A 19,906-nucleotide genomic window follows, 5' to 3' on the forward strand; every position below is an offset into this window, starting at 1 on the left:
TGCCTTTGAATGGGATGATTCAGAAATTAATGTAAAACAACAATATTGGATGTTACTTCTACAAGGTTTCAAAAATGCCCCCACCATCTTTGGGAAAGCTTTAGCTGAGGACTTGAGAGAATATTTCTCCAATATATAGACGATATCTTGATTTCCAATAAAACTAAAGAAATCTCAGATCAAAACACACCTCTGACCCTAAATTTTCTGGCAGACCAGGAATACAAAGTTCCCAAGAAAAAGGCACAAATTACACAATCAACAGTAAAGTATTTGGGGTTTTAGCTATCTAAAGGGCAAAGAACTTTGTTACCAGATTGGAGGGAGGCCCTAGCTAGAGTGGCTATACCCAGTACCAGAAAACAATTATGAGGGTTCTTGAGAATTACCAAGTTCTGTTGTATCTGGATTCCTTACTTTTGACTTATATGAAGTCCAAAGCCCTTATATGAAGCCCCCAAAGAAAATTATAATGAGCCATTAAATTGGACTACAGAATGTCATAGGACATTCTGAAACATAAAGAAAAGTCTCCTAACAACTCTGTCCCTTCATCTCCCAAATATAAGAAAGCCATCTGATCTTTCAGTGCATGAACAGCAAGGTATAAGTCTTTGAGCACTGACACAAAATTTAGATAACACCAAGAGTACTGATGTAAACTTTTCTAAACAACATACTAACCCAAGGGTGGCCAGTTTGTCTTCGAGCAGTTGCTGTAACCTGTGTCTTTTACAAGAAGCTGAAAAATCTACTTTGGGCCAGACTACCACAGAGCACACCCTGCGCTATGTACTGCCCCTCTTTGAACAAAAAGCAGGGTATTAGCTTACGTATGTAAGAGTAGGGAATACCAGGCTAGTCTACTAGACAACTCAAATACAAAATTTAAGGTAGTGTTCACACTACACCTAGCCACCATGCTTGCAAGTACTATAGAAGAAACTGTTCATGATTGTATACAAATAATTGAAGCTTATTCTAGCAGACCTGATTTGACTTATCAGCCTTTGGAAGATTCAAACCTGGAGATGTTTACAGCTGGGAGCAACTTCTTGAACTGAAGACTCTAAAAAGCTGAATATGTAATAGTGACTCTCCAGGAAGTCTTAGAAACTGAGACTCTCCCACCAGCTACCTCTGCACATACCTTGCAACCTTGGGACAAAGTAAAAGGTAACCGTTTACACTGACTCCACATACGCTTTTGTGATAGTGCATGCACATGAAGTCACCTGGAAGGGAGAGGCTTTCTAACTTCAGGAGGAAGAAAGGAAATCGTGAAACCAATTTAACCTGGGATAAAGTCTTGCCTGTTGCCCTGCTTAGAGTAAGATTAGCCCCCAGAAGCAAGCCCCAATTGAGCCCTTCCGCAAGACCGAATTTTATTATCATTCCAAAAACAGTCATATTAGAAAATACAAAATATATACAGTCTCTGGGTGCAACTTTGTCTGTTATACATAAGTATGCTTCTAACTATTTAATGTTTCCTACAAATGTTTATTTACATTGTCTAAGCCCAGGAGACTGAGTACCAATTACAGCCCAAATGAAATTGACTCAGTGAAGTTCTTCTGGTGACCCATCCATCCATAAAGTAGTTAAGCCCTGGGTTCACCATTCACAAGTAAAGATAGTACCTGTTAATAGTCAAGACTCTCCTCACCCCCTTCATAATCCCCACACAGGCTACACTTATCACAGACAACAGGAAACAGGAAGCAGGATGGCTGATTCATCCAAACACCATATGGCTATGGCCTGCAGATGACATGGCCTACAGATGATTTCTCCATAAAGGAATATGCTTGTGAATTCCTAACAAAGTAACTCCTAAAGTTACTTTTCAGAAAAAAAAAAATGGACTTAAAGAGTTCCTGGATCTCTAGATAATGAAAAGTCATTCCCGTTTCTAAAACCAGACTCCACCTGATCAGATGGGGAGGCCAGAAGCAGATGGTAACTGAAGGAGACAGCTTACCCAAGATACCAGACCAGGCCTGCATTAATGCCATCAGGAATAAGATCTATTTTTGAGAGTCTGCTTATGTTAGGAATTATAGTGCTATGTGTGCTGAGATTTCTTTTCATTCTTGTCAAGGTACAGATGTTGCAGAGCTATCTCATATTTCGATACCCCCTGCTCATTCCTCAAACCCACACCTGTGCTCCTTGAAAGCAGGAAGTAGCTAGAATGGTCATCACCCATTTCTCCCAAGAGTGAGGAATGTACAATTAAAAGGGAGGGGAGACTTGGAACAGCAGGACCAGCTGAAACCCATTAACCATTGTCTTGTTATAGGTGATGAAGAGCCAAAAATTGTCTGGGCATGTGTAATGGGAAAAAAAAAAAAGCTTTAATCTGATTGTTAACACCACCAGCCTGGCAGATTGGCTGCATTGGCCTCACCTGGGGCTAGTTAGAAATGCCATAAAAGCTTGTCCCACCCCCAGATCAGGGAGACAGACTTGAGCATTGCCTCCTGTCTCCTTGCCAGTTGACCCACAACAAAGTTTTTTTCTTTTCTAAAAAGCCAGTGCCATAGTATTGGCTTCTGTGCTCATCAAGCAGCGAGCCCATTGCTTGGTAACACCCCCATCTGTCACTCTCTCCTCCTGCTTGTGCTGGGTTTCCTCACATGCTCATCATCCTCCCCTGATCCATCACTAACTCCTGCCCATATTGGGTTTCCTTGGGTGTTCATCATCATTCAGCATCTATCAGTTTGTCTGTCTTTCCTCCCAGTGTGCCAGCCTCATGAGGGCAAGAACTTGCTTTTGTTCATGGATGCATCCCCAGTGCCTAGAACAGAGTAGGCACTCAGCAATTATTGGGTGACTGACCGAGTGAGTGAATGGACCTCAGTTTCTCCAGCTGTAAAATAGAGATTTCACTCCCCATGGTCTTCAGGGTCTCTCCCAAGTCCCTCCACAAGGTCAGATAACTAGGCCATCCCTCTGAGAAGTCAGGAGGGTCAGAAAGACTGGGAAGGACTGTGATGGGTCAGTCAGGTCTTCATGGGTCCAACAACACCAACAGTCAAGTCCTCCTTAGCAGGTCTGGGTTGCAGGTCGTGTGTCCCACTTAGTGCCCAAGCTCACATTATGGTGCTGGTGAGGAGTCTCCAGTAGTTATTAAACCATGTGTCTGCAGGTATACAATTTTGGAAATGGGTTTTGCATATTTTGATAAATGTAAAAATATGAAATGTATTATCCATCACTGACATATGCTTATGTTATATGTTAAATGTATACAATGTATATTTCCCTAAAGCATGACACTTGCCAATTCTTGACCAAGACACAGTGACACTATTGATCACACAGAATATGTTTATTCATTAACTTGGAGGAGGGTAGCCAGGATGGTAGGGAAATCTCTCCATGCCACAGGCAGGCCTGGGGTCCTGGAGCTCCAAAAGGGTTGGGAGAGTGATCAGCCCAGCCAATGACCTGGACCCAGGTGATATCAGCAGGTTAGGAAGGGGGTCACCTGGGCACTTACCTGTGCCAGCTCCACCCAGGGCCCTGCAGTGGGTCAGAGCACAGTGGCTGGAACCTGAGCACCCTGGAGCCCCACCTGCCCCCATTCCGCCTGGGTTCACCTCCCTGAGCCTCTCTTTCCTCTGATGGAAAATGGGGATGAAAACAGCTCCCTCCTTGGGGTGGCTGTGAGGATTAAGCGAGCAAGCGCAAGTACAGGGTGCGCAGCATGCGTAGGAAGTACATGAACCTAGGGACTGATATTCCTGCTGTTGTCATCCCAAGGGCTGCTATAGAGAGGGTGCCTTGGGCCCTCTTTACAGATGGGCCTCATCCCTGCAATAGCCGACAGGTGTTAACACCCCTATGAGCCAGGCACCTGAATACATGATCCATGTCACCTGCATGACCTTGCACGACCTCCCTATGTAGCAGGGCTCTCATGGTCCCCTCTCCACAAGAGAAGAGGTCGAGTACTTCCCAGATCACAGAGCCCACGGGGGTGGAGGCTCAGAGCAGGGTTTTCTGTCCCCAGGGCCAGGCTTGGCCCCCACTCCAGACTCCACACTACCAGGAACACTCATCAGCAAACCCTGACAAGTAGGTAGGGGACAAGTGGGGTTGCCCCTAGTGACCCCATCCCTCCCTCCTTCATTCACAGAACCCTCGGTTTGTTCTGCAACTACAGTCTCAGGCCTGGGGGCCCACCAGCCCTGGGGTGAAGCTGAGCCAGGCACCCCATTCCCCTTCTCCAGAGATTGTTTTAGGGGTGAGCACATGACCCAGATCTCACCATTGAGGTATGAGGGGAAATCTGTTGGCAGAGGGAGTACTTCTGGGAAATATTTTTTCTGCCTCACCCTGCAATCTTTTTGACTTGAAGACTATAGTGTGAGACATGATGTTTGGAGCTGTAGCAGCCATCTTGCAACCAAGAGGCAACAAGCTAAGGACAAAAAGTCAACATAGCCAAGGATGGTAAAGATGGAAGAGAGAGTGTCTGGGTCTTTGACATCCCTGAGCATCTGATTAAGCTGGAACCACCTCCCTCCAAACATCCGGGTACAGGAGAACATTTCATGTTCCAATTGTTTGAGCCACTGTTGAGGTTTTTTTTTTTTTAATTACTTGCTGCTCAAAATATCTAAACTGAAGGCAGCACAGCAATCTGTGTAAAGCACACAGCTATTATATTTTTCTACCAGTGGGTCTCCCTCACCAATCCTTGAACATTTAGAGAGCAGAAGTTGTATCTTGCTAATCACTGTACCTGCTCTGCCTCAGGAGCTAAGACAGGGCTTGGTGCATAGTCAACCCAATTCCACTTGTTGGGTAGCATGAATAAATGATGAACAAATACACTATTGAATAAAGTGATGGACGAGCATAAGGAAAGTGAAAGTGCTTTGTAAACTGTAAAGTGCTGAGCCCAAATGCAGGCCCCAGACCCTCAGCAAGGATGACGGTGCTGTCATTCTCCTAGACATCCCTCCTGCTCACACAAACCTCAGGCCTGTAAAATCCCAGCTACCCCTTCGTGCCCCCTCTTCTATTCTTGCTGGCATTGACAATGAGCACCTCTTTCCCTTCCTCAAACAGACATTAAAAGACAAGGTTTTGTGCGCTATCATATCCTCCCTAAAAAGTTGTCATGAGAAACCAAATGATCATCATTATACCAGCTGAAATTCTTTGCTGTGTTATTTAAGAGATGGAGGACAGGGCACCAGGAGAGGGGGGCAGTCAGGAGAAGCGGGAAAAGACCTTTCAGGGTGAAAAGGCTTTAAAATTTCAGCTCCAGGTCTCACAGGGAGACTGGATTAAAGAATCATTTCAAATGAATTTTGCCATCAGAGTGAGAGATCTGCTCCCCCAAAATGCTTCACTTTGACAGCTGGCTTCATGGGGTTTGGCAGAATCCATTTTGTAAGCAGACAAGATCAAGGAATAAAACAAAACACATCCAGCCATGAGAACTCTGTTAGCCACTTGACATCATTGTGTTTCATCCAAAGTTAGGTTTTTGGCAAAACTGAAAAGTCATTCTCATTCCACTGGCGTCCCACATTTGTGGTGTCTGGGAAAAGTCCTGGTGTCGGGGAGTCAACAGGCAGACAGGGGCTGGGGTGAACGTGGCCGCTGCCCAGGCCCTCCCTCCATTGCCCCCATCCTTTGAGTTGGTGGGGGAAGCTGAATGGAAAGTGCTGGACAGAACTGGCTCTAGGCTGACATCTCTTCCTGGGCAGAGCTGCCCAGGGCCAGCAGCCCATTCCCCACCCCACACACACACACACGCCTATCTCTGCACCAAAGGATGGATTTCGAGGCAGACATTCATTCCTCACTCTAATCCTGGCTGCCTGGACCAACATCCCCTATGACATATACACTTTCAGCATCACCCTGGCAGGGGGTGTGTCAAGTGAGGCCACAGGTCTTGCACCAGCCTCTCCACCATGGCATCTCCAGGCCCTTTCAGCGGGTGACTTACGAGCCAGATATGTAGATTTGTATTTGCTGCACCAAGATCAATTTAATGCTCCCCAATTAAGACTTTTGTACTTGAACAGCTAACTCCTTGCCCTCCAAAAGATCTAAGTGTTCTCTCTTGTCAATCCCCCAGCAGCTGCAATGTCCAACCTGTCTACCTACCTCCTAACCCCCACCCACCTCCACCCCCCATGCCCACATCCTATTCCCCTTCCCACCTCCTATCCCCTGCCCACCTCCTACCCCCTGCCCACCTCCTACCTGCTTGTCCACCAACGACCAGCCTGGACACCTGCTGAACAACATGCAGAGAGACTGTGTATTCATTTACTCATTCATACAGTGATTAATTTGTATGGAACCTACTGAGATGAATAAAATAAAACTCTCATGTCCTCTGAAAGTTTATAACCTGTTTCTTACACTAATACATCCAGTCTGAAGGCCAGAGTGAAGGAACTGGGTTAGACCACATGAAGACCTTCTGGACAGGAATGAGTTAGGCCTTGGAGAAGGGACATCACAGTGCAAATGTTTGGGGCACAGATTGCAGGCAATGGGCCCAGGACTGAATCCCAGGTTCACAGTTCACAGACGAGTAACTTAACCTCACTGAGCTTCAACTTTGCCATCTGAAAAGTGGCGGTGACAGCCTCTGCCCTAGAGATGCTCATCAGGGTTCAATGAGATACAGGATGGGAAGAATGAAGCTCGGCACTTGGCTCAAGGCAAGCACTCAATTCTGAGCAGATTGTACTTTTTTGGAGTCGGAAGTACTTTTGGGAAAGAGCCAGGCAGGCCTGGGTTCAAATCCCAACTCTGCTACTTACTGCCTCATTCAACCTCTCTGAGCCTCAGGTTTCATCTGTGAAATGGGAGAAAAGGTGGCCTAACTCCTGGGATGGGCTTGGGGAGGAAATGGAGAGGGAGGGGAGGGAATCAGACCCTACATGACAAGCCCAGCATACCCGCCACGCACAGTAACTGCTGGCGCCTCCTTCCCCCTCCTCCACTCTGGTGTTGGGGAAGAATGGAGGGTGGGGTGGGGAAATCTGTCCATCGCAGGGACACGGGCTATACTGTTAGGACCCTGTGTGTATCTCTGGTGAGCAGGGGCCAGGGAACCATTCAATCCCAGAGGTTCTGGGGAGGGGAGGAAAACCTCAGACAAAAAGAGGAAGAAGTGAAGAGAAAATAGGGATACAGCAGAGAGATTAATCCACTGCTCAGAAATGAAGGGATATGTTCAATTGTATTTGCTGCATTTCATTGTAATGTACAAATCGTATTTAGCTGCCAGCAAGGTTCGGATTACCCAGAGAGAAAGCACAATGAAAGATGAGAGAATTAAAATAGAAAAAAAGTGCTCCCGAAATTGGAGAGAGAAACCAAAGCCAGGTTCCAGAGGCCACTTGGCACAAAGTCCCTCCCAGCACTGACTCTGGGTGTCCGCAGCCATGCGCCCCAGCCCACGCTGCCCGCCAACCCTGCTGCCCTGATCACCTGGCATCAGGGAGAGACCTGGGCCTGAGGCAGGAGCCTCAGTTGGCCTCCTGGAGCTGCCCCCTACCTGCCCTGGGAAAAGCCTGTGCCCCAAACCATCAGGAAGTGGTGAAGGGTAGGAGGAAGGCAAACAGGGCAACAGAAACCCCATGGCACACCCAGGTGCTGTACCCCCAACAGGGCTCCAGTGAACCTGCGGCAAGTGTGTGGAGTGATCAGGACGGCACTCCTTCCTTCCAGAACCTTCTCATGACACCCCCCCATCCCGCCCAGTGTCCTCAGGGAAAGCCCTGGAAATCCCTCTCACAGCAGCACCATTGGCTAGGCCAGACATCTGGTCTGCCAGGGCAACATCTTCTGTTCCCAGAGACAGGGTCTCCAACAAGAGGCTCCTGGTGCCTCCAGATCCCTGGCCACTGATTGGGCCCACCCTGGAGGCCAACACAAAATCACAGAGGGCACAGCAGGCGGAGCCACTGGGAGGGGACCCACTGCCCAGCACCCAACAACCGTGTGAGAGAAACACACACATCCCACACATACACACAAAACAGGCCACACCACACAACAGCATATCACACACCACAGCACACAGCACACACACACACCATGCCACACCACAGCATACACCACAGCACATACACACAACAGGCCACACCATGCCACGCCATAGCACACACCGCATAACACACAACACACCACATCCCACACACCACATGCACACAAGAGATCATATCATGCCACAGCACATCACACACCACAGCATATCACACACCACAGCATACCACACACCACACCACACACACACAACAGGTCACACCATGCCACAGCATATCACACAGGACAGCATATCACACACCACACCACACACCACAGACACACCACACGCCACACCACAGCATATCACACACCACACATACACAACAGGCCACACCATGCCACAGCAAATCACACACCACAACATACCACACACCACACACCACACACAACACACACCATACACACACAACACGACTTCCCACAGCATATCACATGCCACAGTACACACACCATACCACACAACACACCCCACATCATAGACACACAACACATCATGCCATAGCATATCCCACACCACACCACACAACACACCCCCTACACACACAACACATCATACCATATACCATGCACACACAACACGCCATACCACAGCGTATCACACATCACAGCACATAAGCCACACACAACATGCCACACCACAGCATATCACACACACAATTCAACATACATCACATGGTATACCCATGGTTCAAGTCAGACATCAGATTTCACCTGCTCCACAGGAGTCTCTGCCCCAACTAGCCCAGGTTCCAATTCTGCAGCTCCCTACTGTGTAGCCTCAGATGAATTGTTCAACCTGTCTGACTCCAGAGTCCTTGTTGGTGAAATGGGAAATCTGCCTCAGGATGAAATGAGATGGCGCAGGCAGTGCCTGGCACAGCAGAAGCCCTCAGTAAGTGGTGGTGATGGTGGTAGTGGTCGTGACGGTGGTGGTGGTGGTGGTGGTAGTGATGGTGGTGGTGGTGGTGGTGGTGGTGGTGGTGATGGTGGTGGTGATGGTGGTGGTGGTGGTGGTGATGGTGGTGGTAGTGATGGCGGTGGTGGTAACGGTGGTGGTGGTGGTAGTGGTGGTGATGGTGGTGATGGTGGTGGTGGTGGTAGTGGTGGTGGTGGTGGTGGTGGTGGTGGTGGTAGTGGTGGTGGTGTGGTGGTGGTGGTGGTGGGGGTGATGGTGGTGATGGTGGGGTGGTGGTGGTGGTTGGTGGTGGTGGTGGTGTGGTGGTGTGGTGGTGGTGGTGGTGGTGGTGGTGGTGGTGGTGGGGTGATGGTGGTGGTGGTGGTGGTGGTGATGGTGGTGGTGGTGGTGGTGGTGAGTGGTGGTGGTGGTGGTGGTGGTGATGGTGATGGTGATGATGGTGGTGGTGGTGATGGTGGTGGTGGTGACGGTGGTGGCGGTGATGTGGTAGTGGTAGTGATGGTGATGGTGATGGTGGTGGTAGTGATGGTGGTGATGGTGGTGGTGGTGATGGTGGTGGTGGTGGTGGTAGTGGTAGTGATGCTGGTGGTGGTGGTGGTGGTGATGGTGGTGGTAGTGGTGGTGATGGTAGTGGTATTACAATTCTGCACCAGTTATTTATCCTTCAAAACACAACTCTAGCATGTGCTCTGGGAGGACTGCTGCCTGCACATTCTAGAGGGCGCCCTTCACGGCATGTCCATGTGTGAGTTGTGCAGTGCACAGTCTGTGCAGCAGTATGCTGAGGCCCTGAATTCTAGAAAGCCTTTCCTGACTGGCTGGGTTTGGTTTCTCCTCTGTCACCCCCGGTCCACACCAGACTGTGAGTTCCTTGAGGGTAGGGGCCTTGTCCTGCCCACCCCTCTGTCACCAAGCCCAGCTCAGCACCTGGTGCACAACAGGGCAGGCACCAGCAAACATTCCTTCAGCTCATGGGTGGCTGAGCAGAGATTTAAGTCTATGTTTAGGCTCCAAAGCTCTTAACTGAGGTCCAAAGGGGTTAAGTGCCTGAAATAGCTGAGCATACCCTATTAACATTTGCAAAGCCACAGATCTGAGGTGGCCAATTAGACACGGCCTGGAGTCAAAATGCACCAGCCCCACGTCTCATTGCCAAGTCATATGCCCAGTGATGCCCATGTCCCCGCCCCTCCCCACTTAGCACCGGCTGAGACTTCAAAGAGACACAGCCAGGGCGTCTGTCTCAAACACCACTGAGTTCCCTGGCACTGCTGGAAACCTAAGGGTCTATTTCCTAGGCCATGTCAAAATGTTTCTAGTGTTGCCCAAAATAGCTGTTCCAGACACTCATGCTGTGCCAACCACGGAAGCAGAAATGGCCCAAACGTGTGACATAACTGGGTGTGATGAGCTGCACCCCCCCAACACATGGGAGGGGCAGCTCCAAGTGCAGGAGAGTCCTGGCCTACTCCAGACGTCCCCAAAGGGCCCTGCAGGGACCAGGGCTGGGTGCCCACTCACCTCGGACATTTGGTTTCCTGTGGTGCTGGCCAGGAGGCAAATGTCCCTGGAAGGGGACTTTAGGCTCAGGTGGCCTTTGGGGGCAGCTGGAGCCTCTGTGTGCCAGGCCCTGTGCCTAGCACTGGGGATGCAATATGCCAGATGCCTTCCAGGGAGGGGTGTCTATGCTGAGCCCTGAGGGTGAGATGTTAGGCAGACGTGGAGGGTGGGGACTGACTGTCACTCGCTGCTGTCACCTGCCACATGCTGGGCTGTGTTCTAAGCATTGACTTGTATTAAATTCTCACAGTAGCTCCCATGAGAGTGAGGCAGACACTACCACTACCCCCAGTTTACAAATGAGGAGACTGAAGCACAGAGAGGTTAGAAACTGCTCATCATCCAGTCACCCACCAGGCCAGCTTTCAGACTGAAGGGGCCTGTCTCCTGAGTCCTCCCCGAGCCCTGCTGTGCATGGGCAGAGGGAACAGCAGTGCAAAGGCTCAGAGGCAAGAGTGGGGGCAGGGAAGACTCAGGCAAGGGACATAGCTCAGTCTCACCTGGAGTGACAGCATGGGCAGCTGAGGGTGAGTGAGGCTGGGGGAGGGGCCAGCCCTAGGGAGCCTGACCCGCAGTCAGGGCATGACCACCCACACTCACTGCCCCAGGCAGGAGGACAGGGACAAAGTTTTGCCCTCAGGGCACTGGGCAGTGACTCCTGCAGGTCTCACTCCCCCACCTCGGGGCTGTGTCATCACTTCTGGGCCCACAGTCCCTGGCACAGGGCAGGGACAGCCCTTGTCCATTTGGACTGCAAGGGGCAATACTTTCTCCTGCTCTGCAGTGAGCCCCAAACAGGCACGATGGGGCTGCAGACATGGGGGACACTGCCCTCAGTAGCTCTTGGCCCAGTCGGAGACAAAGGTGGGCGTCCTGAGTGCTGCACCCGACGTCACCAGCTTCCTCATTCCTGACAAGTGGCTGAATGCACTTGAATCTGAAGGCAGATGTGGCCACGTGACTGGGTCTGGCCACTGCACTGTGAGAGGCGGCAGCGTGTGTCAACTCCAGGAGGGGCATAAAGGGCAGGCCAGGGTTGATGCCTTCTTCCTTCTGCTGCGTAAAGCCCCGTCCAGGTGAGAGGTGAGAGACTGCAGTGAGCAGAGCCCCCAGCCCTGCCCTGAGCCTGCCAGGCAGAGGCAAGGAACCTGCTCCTGCTGAGGGCGCAGGGCTGTCGGTCACTGCAGCATAGCCCAGGCCCAGCCCCCGCCCTGTTCGGAGCCAGGTCCCCTGAGAAGGTAAGCACTACTGTGAGGAGTAAGGGGGTGGGGAGGCCGACCCCCACACCAACCCTGTGCCAGGTGTGTGCTGGGCCCTGGAAATACCCTGGAACAGGATCTGTGAGGCCCCTGCCCGCCTGGAGCTCATGGACCAGTGAGAGCAACAGTGATTCCAGTAAACCCCCAAGGAAAGAATTACAGAAGGTTCTGAGAGAAACCAGAGGAATGCCAAGAAGTTGGGGTGAGGGGAACCAAGTCTGTTGGGCGGCGGGGGGAGAAGTCACATTTAAGCTGATGAAGATCAGAGGGACTGGCGAAGTGGAGAGCAGGAAAAGGCATTGCAGGCGGAGGGAACTGCGTGGGCAAAGGCCCTGTGGCAGGAAAGGGCTCAGTGTCCACGGGAGAGACAGCAGGGAGGGGAGGGAGGGTGAGGGCTGGGCCACACAGGCCTGGGAGCAGCAGTAGGGGGTCTGCACTTGATCCTGGAGGGAAGGAGAAGCCACTGAGGGTCAGGAGGAAAGGGACATGACCAATCCTCATTTCAGAAGAACCTTCTGGGAGCCCAGGGCCAAGCACAGGGCCAGGCATACAGTTGGTGCTCAACGAATGCTTGCTGACAATGACACTGCAGGAGGGAAGTGGGGACACTTTATGTAGGGCGACACTGACCAGCCCTGCACGATGCACCTGCACTAACACCCAGCCGGTGGGGCTGTCCCCTCAAGGACAGTGAGGAGCTGGTGTTTATGGAGCAGCTGCCACCTGCCTGGTCCTGGGCTCAAGCTTCTTACATGACAGATGAAATGTCCTCAGTGATGACCCCAGGAGGAGGGGCACAGACTTCACTAGTGAGGACCAAGAGGAGGGAGCACAGACCTCCCCAGTGAGGACCAGGAGGAGGGAGCACAGACCTCCCCAGTGAGGACCAGAAGGAGGGAGCACAGACCTCCCCAGTGAGGACCAGGAGGAGGGGCACAGACCTCCCCGGTGAGGACCAGCAGGAGGGACATAGATGTCAACAGTGAGGACCAGGAGGAGGGACACAGACCTCCCCAGTGAGGACCAGGAGGAGGGACATGGATCTCCCCAGTGAGGACCAGGAGGAGAGACACAGACCTCCCCAGTGAGGACCAGGGGGAGGCGCATGGACTTCCGCAGTGAGGACCAGGAGGAGGGACACAGATCTCCCCATTGAGGACCAGGAGGAGGGACACAAATGTCCCCAGTGAGGATCGGGGGAGGGGCACAGATGTCCACAGTGAGGACCAGCAGGAGGGACACAGATGTCCCCAGGAGGACCAGGAGGAGGGGCACAGACATCCCCAGTGAGGATCAGGAGGAGGGGCACAGATGTCCCCAGGAGGACCTCAGGAGGAGGGACACGTGTGTCCCCTGTGAGGCCCCTAGGAGAAGGGTACATTGTCATCGCAGCTAGGATCCCAGATGGATGGTACACACCATGGCTCCAGCGAGGACCAGGAGAAGTTCTCCCAGTGGGAACTGATGCTGTTTTTACGATGAAACAGGCCCAAAGTGAAATGCTCTAACCTGATGCCAGTGCACTTGAGACAGGACTCTCATTAAAAAGTGCATCAAGAAATATTTCAATCCAGAAATCAATGGGAGCTCATGGAAGGAATTACTTGCTGAAAAATGAGGAAGGATAAGTCAATAGAACTGAGCAAACGGCAGAGGAGAAAGCCACAACTCACCTCCTTATTGTGTGGTCTGAGACACCAAATTGATAAAACCACGACGTTGAAATATGAGAAAACATGCAACTTCTTAATAAGAGGAGGAAGCCAGCTATTCTGACAACGAAAGATACTGGCGGAACATCAGAGCCTGCAGCCAGGTCTGGGCATTTTCTAGCCACACGAGTGACTCTGGAAGACCCTACCTGTGTCCCCAAATGAACCCTGGGTTGGACCCTCAACCTGGCCCCACACTTGCTCCTCACAGAGTCAGAGCTCAGTCTCCCCGGCACCTTCTCTCTCCCAGAGGCCAGTCAGCCCTGTCCACCCCTCCACCCTCAGCATGTAATCCACTCCTTCCAGGAAGTCTGCCCTGATTACTCCAGGCCCCACAGTCACCCAACTCTGACCTCAGCCCATCTTCACCTAAATGGCAGGTGGGCACAGCAGAACATCCTGAGCCACGTCCTAACGTTTAGTAGTAATGTGGACAGGAGCAGAATAATGTTCCTGCAGGTAAGAATTTGGACTCTGGAGTCAGAGAGACCTGTGTTGACATTCCAGTTTGCATATGACCTTGGCCAAGGGGCTTTACCATCTGAGCCTCAGTTTCCTCATCTGTGAGGCGGACTCACGATTCCCACCTCACAGCAAATTTAATGAAATGCTGAATGTAAAGTGTTGCCACAATGCCTGGCATTTAGGTGGTGCTCAAGAAATGTTAGTCACAATTATCATAGCACTTCACAGTCTACAGAGCCCAGCCACACCTGTCAGGTTGAAATACCATCCCCCGTAGAAGGGACTGCATCTGGCCTCTGTGCAGCATTTTGGAGTTTGCAGAGTCCAGCCTCCGCCTTCATCTTAGGGATCCTCAGAGCCACCCCAAGGAGCAGACAAGAGTGTGTGCCTGGGGCCAGAATCCACCTGCCTCCATCATGCCCTAGTTGACCTTGAGCAAGGAATTTTTCCTAAGTCTCAGTTTTCCCACCTGTGAAATGGGACCGCCCATAATTCCTGCCTTGCATGACTGTTGTAGGTGCACACAGAAAGCATCTACCATGTGTCATGTCCGGGATCTTCATCATCCTCTCCATTTTACAGATGAGGAAATGAGGCTCAGAGAAGGAAAGTGGCCTCCTTGAGTCCTTACAGCTGGTGATGTTGCTGACCCAGGATTCAGACACCTGTGCTTTGACCTGCTCTCCACTGCACAGTCCTGGAAGCTGCTTTATCTTCCTAGTTTTATCACCACAGACGTGGGCAGGAACCCAGAGTCTCTCACTCTTGTCTGCACAGGCCCAGGGCCAGGCCGGCATCTGCTGCCCAGGCAGTGCCCAGGAGAAGGGGATAGTAAAAGTGTCCAAAGATGACTGACATCATGCCCATCATGGCACTGAGCACCTGACCTTCGTTTTCCCTTTTGTCATGACAATCACTTTGTTCCCACTTCACAGAGGGGCAAACTGAGGCTGGGAGGCTGAGACACATGTCCAGGATCACACAGATAACAGCCGTCAGAGTCGCTCTAACTTAGGTCTGTCTTTGTCCAGGCCCCACATCCTACCCACCCATGCCAAGTGCTATGCAGCCCCCGGTACACGCTCATCTCACTGAATCCTGCAGCACCCTTGGAGGGAAATCTCACCCTCCTTTGCACAGGTGAGGAAACTGAGGCCAGGCATGGAACTCCTCCAAGGCCCAACAGCCAGTGAGTGGAAGAATCCCACAGAATTCAAACCCAGGGCCCATCTGTTCCCAAACCCACAGCCAAGGTGGTTCCCTCCTCCCTGCCTTGTTCTCGAAGCCCGCAGGGAGATCGATGACCCCACCGTGGGGAGGCGACTGCAGGGACAGAAGGGCTAGCTGGAGCCTACAGGAGGGCAGCCAGCCCTCAGGTCTCCAGAGATCGCTCAAGTTGTACAGTTGCCAGGAACTTTGGACAGACTTCAACACTTTGCAAAGCCAGAAGTCTTAGGGCAGAGCCAGTCTTCTGAGAGCCCGGTGACAGACACTGGGTGAAGCTCACTTCCTGGAGTTCAAACCTCACACTCCTCCTCCTTGTGGTTGTGGCACTAGGAGAGCTACTAGTCTGCACCAAGTCATATCTCCAAGGGCCTAGCAATAAACCCCAAGAAGATGGATTTATCATAAACCCCTCATTATCTTTCCCTCCCCAGGGTCAGAGGTCACATCAGTAACTTCCTGCCCACTGCTTCCTCGTACAGATTCACATCAAGGCTGCAAACCTATTTTAGGAACTGTAAATCCATCCCCACTTCCCTCTAGAAATCAATTGGAAGCTCAGTTGTTAAATCCGCCCTAACAGAAAGGCTCTTAAACCACAGGCCTTTGCTGGGCCAGGATGGGGCTACCTCCTGAGTCTGGGATGCTTCAGACCCGGGTTCTGTATAGGGTTGTGGGGAACAATGGGGATTTTCCAGGGCCAGGCCTGGCCAGGAACACAGAGAGCAGGTGACATTGGAAAACCTTCAGCTGGGCAGGCTCTGTGATTAGCACCTCCCTCTCCTCCTACTTAGAAGCCTGTTCCTCCTGAGCAGAGATCACCTCCATCAAAGGGATAAAGATCAGCTCAGAGGCAGCGAGGGTCCCACCACAGCTTCCACTGTGCGTCAGGTTGAGGACAAGGACCATGGCCATGCTTCCCAGGCCAACCTTTGGTCCAGGAGACAAGGCGTTCTCACTGCATCAAATGTAGAATCATGAACCCAGGATTTCCTTAGGATAAGCTGGCTCTGAATCAAGCCAATAAGCTGCTCTTGTTTTTAAAGAAGAGAAAACTTTTATGTGCAGGTGGAGAATGGACAGTCCTGGGTTCAGAAAGGAGGTGACTATCTCTGCAAGCATTGCAGGGCTCCAGTCTCCTGCCTGCCTTCTTGGTTTCCAGATAGAAGAGAATAGGCCATGTGCCTTTGCTGAGTGATTGACTGGGATGGGTCAAACTTAGATACGGCACCTAGAATTGGGGATGATCTTTGACCAGGTTTCTGTAACAGCAATATTCTCCACTACAAACAGTGGCAATTTTAAAACATTATCACAAATTCTTTGATTTCTCCTCCCATAGAGAGGTGGAGTCTATGCCCTTTCTCCTGAGGGTTTGACTGCTTTGACCAATGGTATATGACAGAAGTTGTATCACTTCCAGGCTAGGTCCCAAAAGCTGCCATATGAGAAATCCAACTACCCCTAAGGCTGCCATGCAGTGAGGAAGCCCAAGCTACATGCAAAGGCCACAGGTAGAACTCTGGTTGACATCCTCAGCCAGGTGCAGTCTTCAAACCTATCCCAGCTCAGTTATCAGACACATGACTGAGAAATTATCTGTGTGCTTTTAACACTCAGCTGTTCAGGTCATTCCCAGACATTCAGTTCTGGAAAGGCCAGATTTGAATTCCAACTAAGGCCCCAGACATTGTGGAATGGAGATCAAACCATCCTCACTGTGCTTTGTCCAAATTCCTAACCCATATACTCTAGTTGTTATTTTGTACCACTAATGGGCAGCCAGAATACCAACCAAAGGTCCAAAATGCTATCCAAAGTGCTTTGACTCTGAGCCTACATCTTGAAATTCTCAGGAAGGTTGTTTTCTTATCTTTGGAAAGATTACCAATCCTGAGTGCTTCCATTACCCTTTGCTGTGTAGCAAATCACCCCCAAAACTTAGAAACTTAAAAACAACAGCAATGCACTGTTTCTCACAATGCTATGGTTGGCCAAGCACGTCCCTACTGGTCTCACCTGGGCTTTCTCCTGGGCTGCATTCCATCTGGACTGGAAAGTCCAATCAGGCCTCTCTCACATAGATAGTGGTTGGCTGTTGGCCAGAAAGCTTCAGCCATCCATGCGCCCACTCATCTCCAGCAGACCAGGCCAGCTTCCTTAAGTGGTGGTCTCAGTTCAGCATTCCAAGAGAGCAGAAACAGAGGCTGCAAGGCTCCTGAGGCCATCTCCCAGAAGTCATATAAAATCTCTTCCCCTGAATTCTACAGCAAAAGCAAGTCATGGGCCTGCCCAGATTCAAGGTAAGGGGAAGCAGACTCTGTCTCTTGATAAGACAAGCAATAAAGTCCTGCTTCAAAGGACATGCACATCAGGATGGGAGGAGCTTGTGGCCGTTCATTAAAATCTACCCAACTAAGGAAGCACCCAGCAAGCCTGTGGGAACAGAGTGTGTGTTCATGCAGAGAGAGGGGTTCAGGGACAAGCCTAATAACCCCAGGTGGCTTACTCAGCCCCAAGGGGGCAAGCTCAGATTGCCACTGCCTCATGCAGAAGACAGCAGGCACATGATCTCTGTGCCAGTCTCCACGGCCCCTGCAGCTGCCTGGACAGTCCTGACCCCCAGTGTCAGAGAGCAGGGGTCAGATACTTCCCTCCCTGGTGTTATGTCTATAGTCTGCCTTCTGGTCCCAGCCCCAGAGCCTTCTGTGATGGGTGGGCCCTCATACATGCTGAAGAGGGCCCTGCTGAGCACCTGGTGAGGTGTGAGTGGCAAGGTGGCCTGGAGTGAGGTTGGACCGTGAGGTTGAATGGATGGCAGAACTGGAATAAAAGTGCCGAAGGCAAGGACATCTGGAGGGTGGGTGCAGCCCGGGGATAATGCAGGAGAGAGGAGGGAGGGAGAAAGGTAAAAGCAAAAAGCTGAGCTGGGGGTGGCCTGGGGCTAGGGTGTGTTAAGGAAGGGCCGTCTCAGGCTCCGCTGGAAGCTGCCATGGTGGTATGAGGCAAATCCCTCCGCCACAGCCCCACCTGGGGACAGAAGCCTATTGGGAATTGTCTTAGTCCATCTGGGCTGCTATAACAAAACACCTTAGACTGGGTAACTTATAAATGACAGAAGAGTGTCGGTCACAATTCCAGAGGCTGGCAAGTCCAAGATCAAGGCGCTGGCAGATTTGATGTCTGCTGAGGGCCCATTCCTCATAGGTGGCACCTTCTTGCTGCATCCTCACATGGCAGAAGGGACAAATACTCTCCCTCGAGCCTCTTTTATATAAAGGCACTAATCACATCTACATGGGCTCACCTCATCACTGCCCAAAGGCCTCATCTGTTAATACTATTGCACTGGAGATTATAGTTCAACATATGAATTTGGGGGGCCACATGCATTCAGACCATAGCAGGAATCTACCACCAGCAGCGTATGGAGTGGGGGTTCATCTCAGTCTTACTCAACTCTCTGGGGTCTGCAAGCTGGGGGACTAGGATCAGCCCAGCATTAGTCAGGCACCAAATTTAGACTAAATTAACAGTGGGCAGGAGAGGGAACAAGGTCAAGGAAGACCTTGGAGAGCTCCCACTATTGCCATGTGGAAGGGGTTGGGGAGCAGGTGCCTTGAAGAGAAGGGGAACTGGGAAAGTTACAATTCCCATTGCACAGATGAGAAACCTGAGGCTCATGGAGCAGAGGCAGCTTGCCTGAGGTCACAGAACTGGGACCTGAACCCAGGCTCATTGTGTCCCAGAGTCTGTGCTCTAACCACTAGGCAGCAGAACCTCAGACTACGCTCAGGAGACCCTGCAGAGATCGGAGGGGATGCAGGGCCCAGGAACCAGGACACCTGGGAAGGCTGGCACTCTGCCCCAGCTTCCCTCAGCCCTCTCAGAAGGCCCGGCTGTGTGAGCACATCCAGCATGTGGGGGCTGAGGCGGGGGCACGTCTCGAGCTTCCACTGCTCACAAGCAAAGCTAGTGCCAGTAAATCACTCCAAATAATGGGACCGTTTGCTCAGGAAATCGAGGAGGCAGTAAACAGTTGCCAAAGTAATTAAACACACACAGTGGACGTGCCAGGCTTCCCAATGCTGCCAAGCTGCTCCAGTGGTAGCCTCCCCTCCTCAGGGTGGGAGGAAGCCTGAGCAATCGAGAGTCAGAGAATTCAATCAAAACCTTGATTTACAGATGGGGAAGCTGAGACCCAGAGAGGGTGAGAGATCTGCCCAAGGACACACAGTGGGCTAGAGACAGAGCTAGGTCAGGGTTGCTCCAAACACACCTGGCTAAGCACAGGGCCAAGGTCATGAGGGACAAGGGGTGAAATCTGGCAGGGGATGAAGGAGGAAACCGAGGCTCAGAAAGGGTAGGTAACTTGCCCAACGGTTCACAAGTTAAGTTGTGGAACGAGGAGTTGAGCCCAGGTCTCTCCAACATATTTTAATTATTCTCTGCTGCGTTTTTCACTTTAGCTATGGGGTCAGGACTTTATGAAGAAGGATGGCGGTCAGAGAGGAGATTTCTAGAGGCAAGGGAAGGCAATTCCAGGCTGAGGCTAAAGCACAAGCAAAGGTAGGGCAGGGGAAGCAGGGGTTGGGGGTACCCTGCCTGGTGCACGTATTAGTTAGTCCTCTATGTGGCTGTAAAAGGCCCACTCACCCCGGCTCGAAGGTCAAGGGAATTTAATGGGT

Source organism: Trachypithecus francoisi, unplaced genomic scaffold, assembly GCF_009764315.1.
Source record: "Trachypithecus francoisi isolate TF-2019V2 unplaced genomic scaffold, Tfra_2.0 Lachesis_group12, whole genome shotgun sequence".
NCBI classification, from domain to species: Eukaryota; Metazoa; Chordata; class Mammalia; order Primates; family Cercopithecidae; genus Trachypithecus; species Trachypithecus francoisi.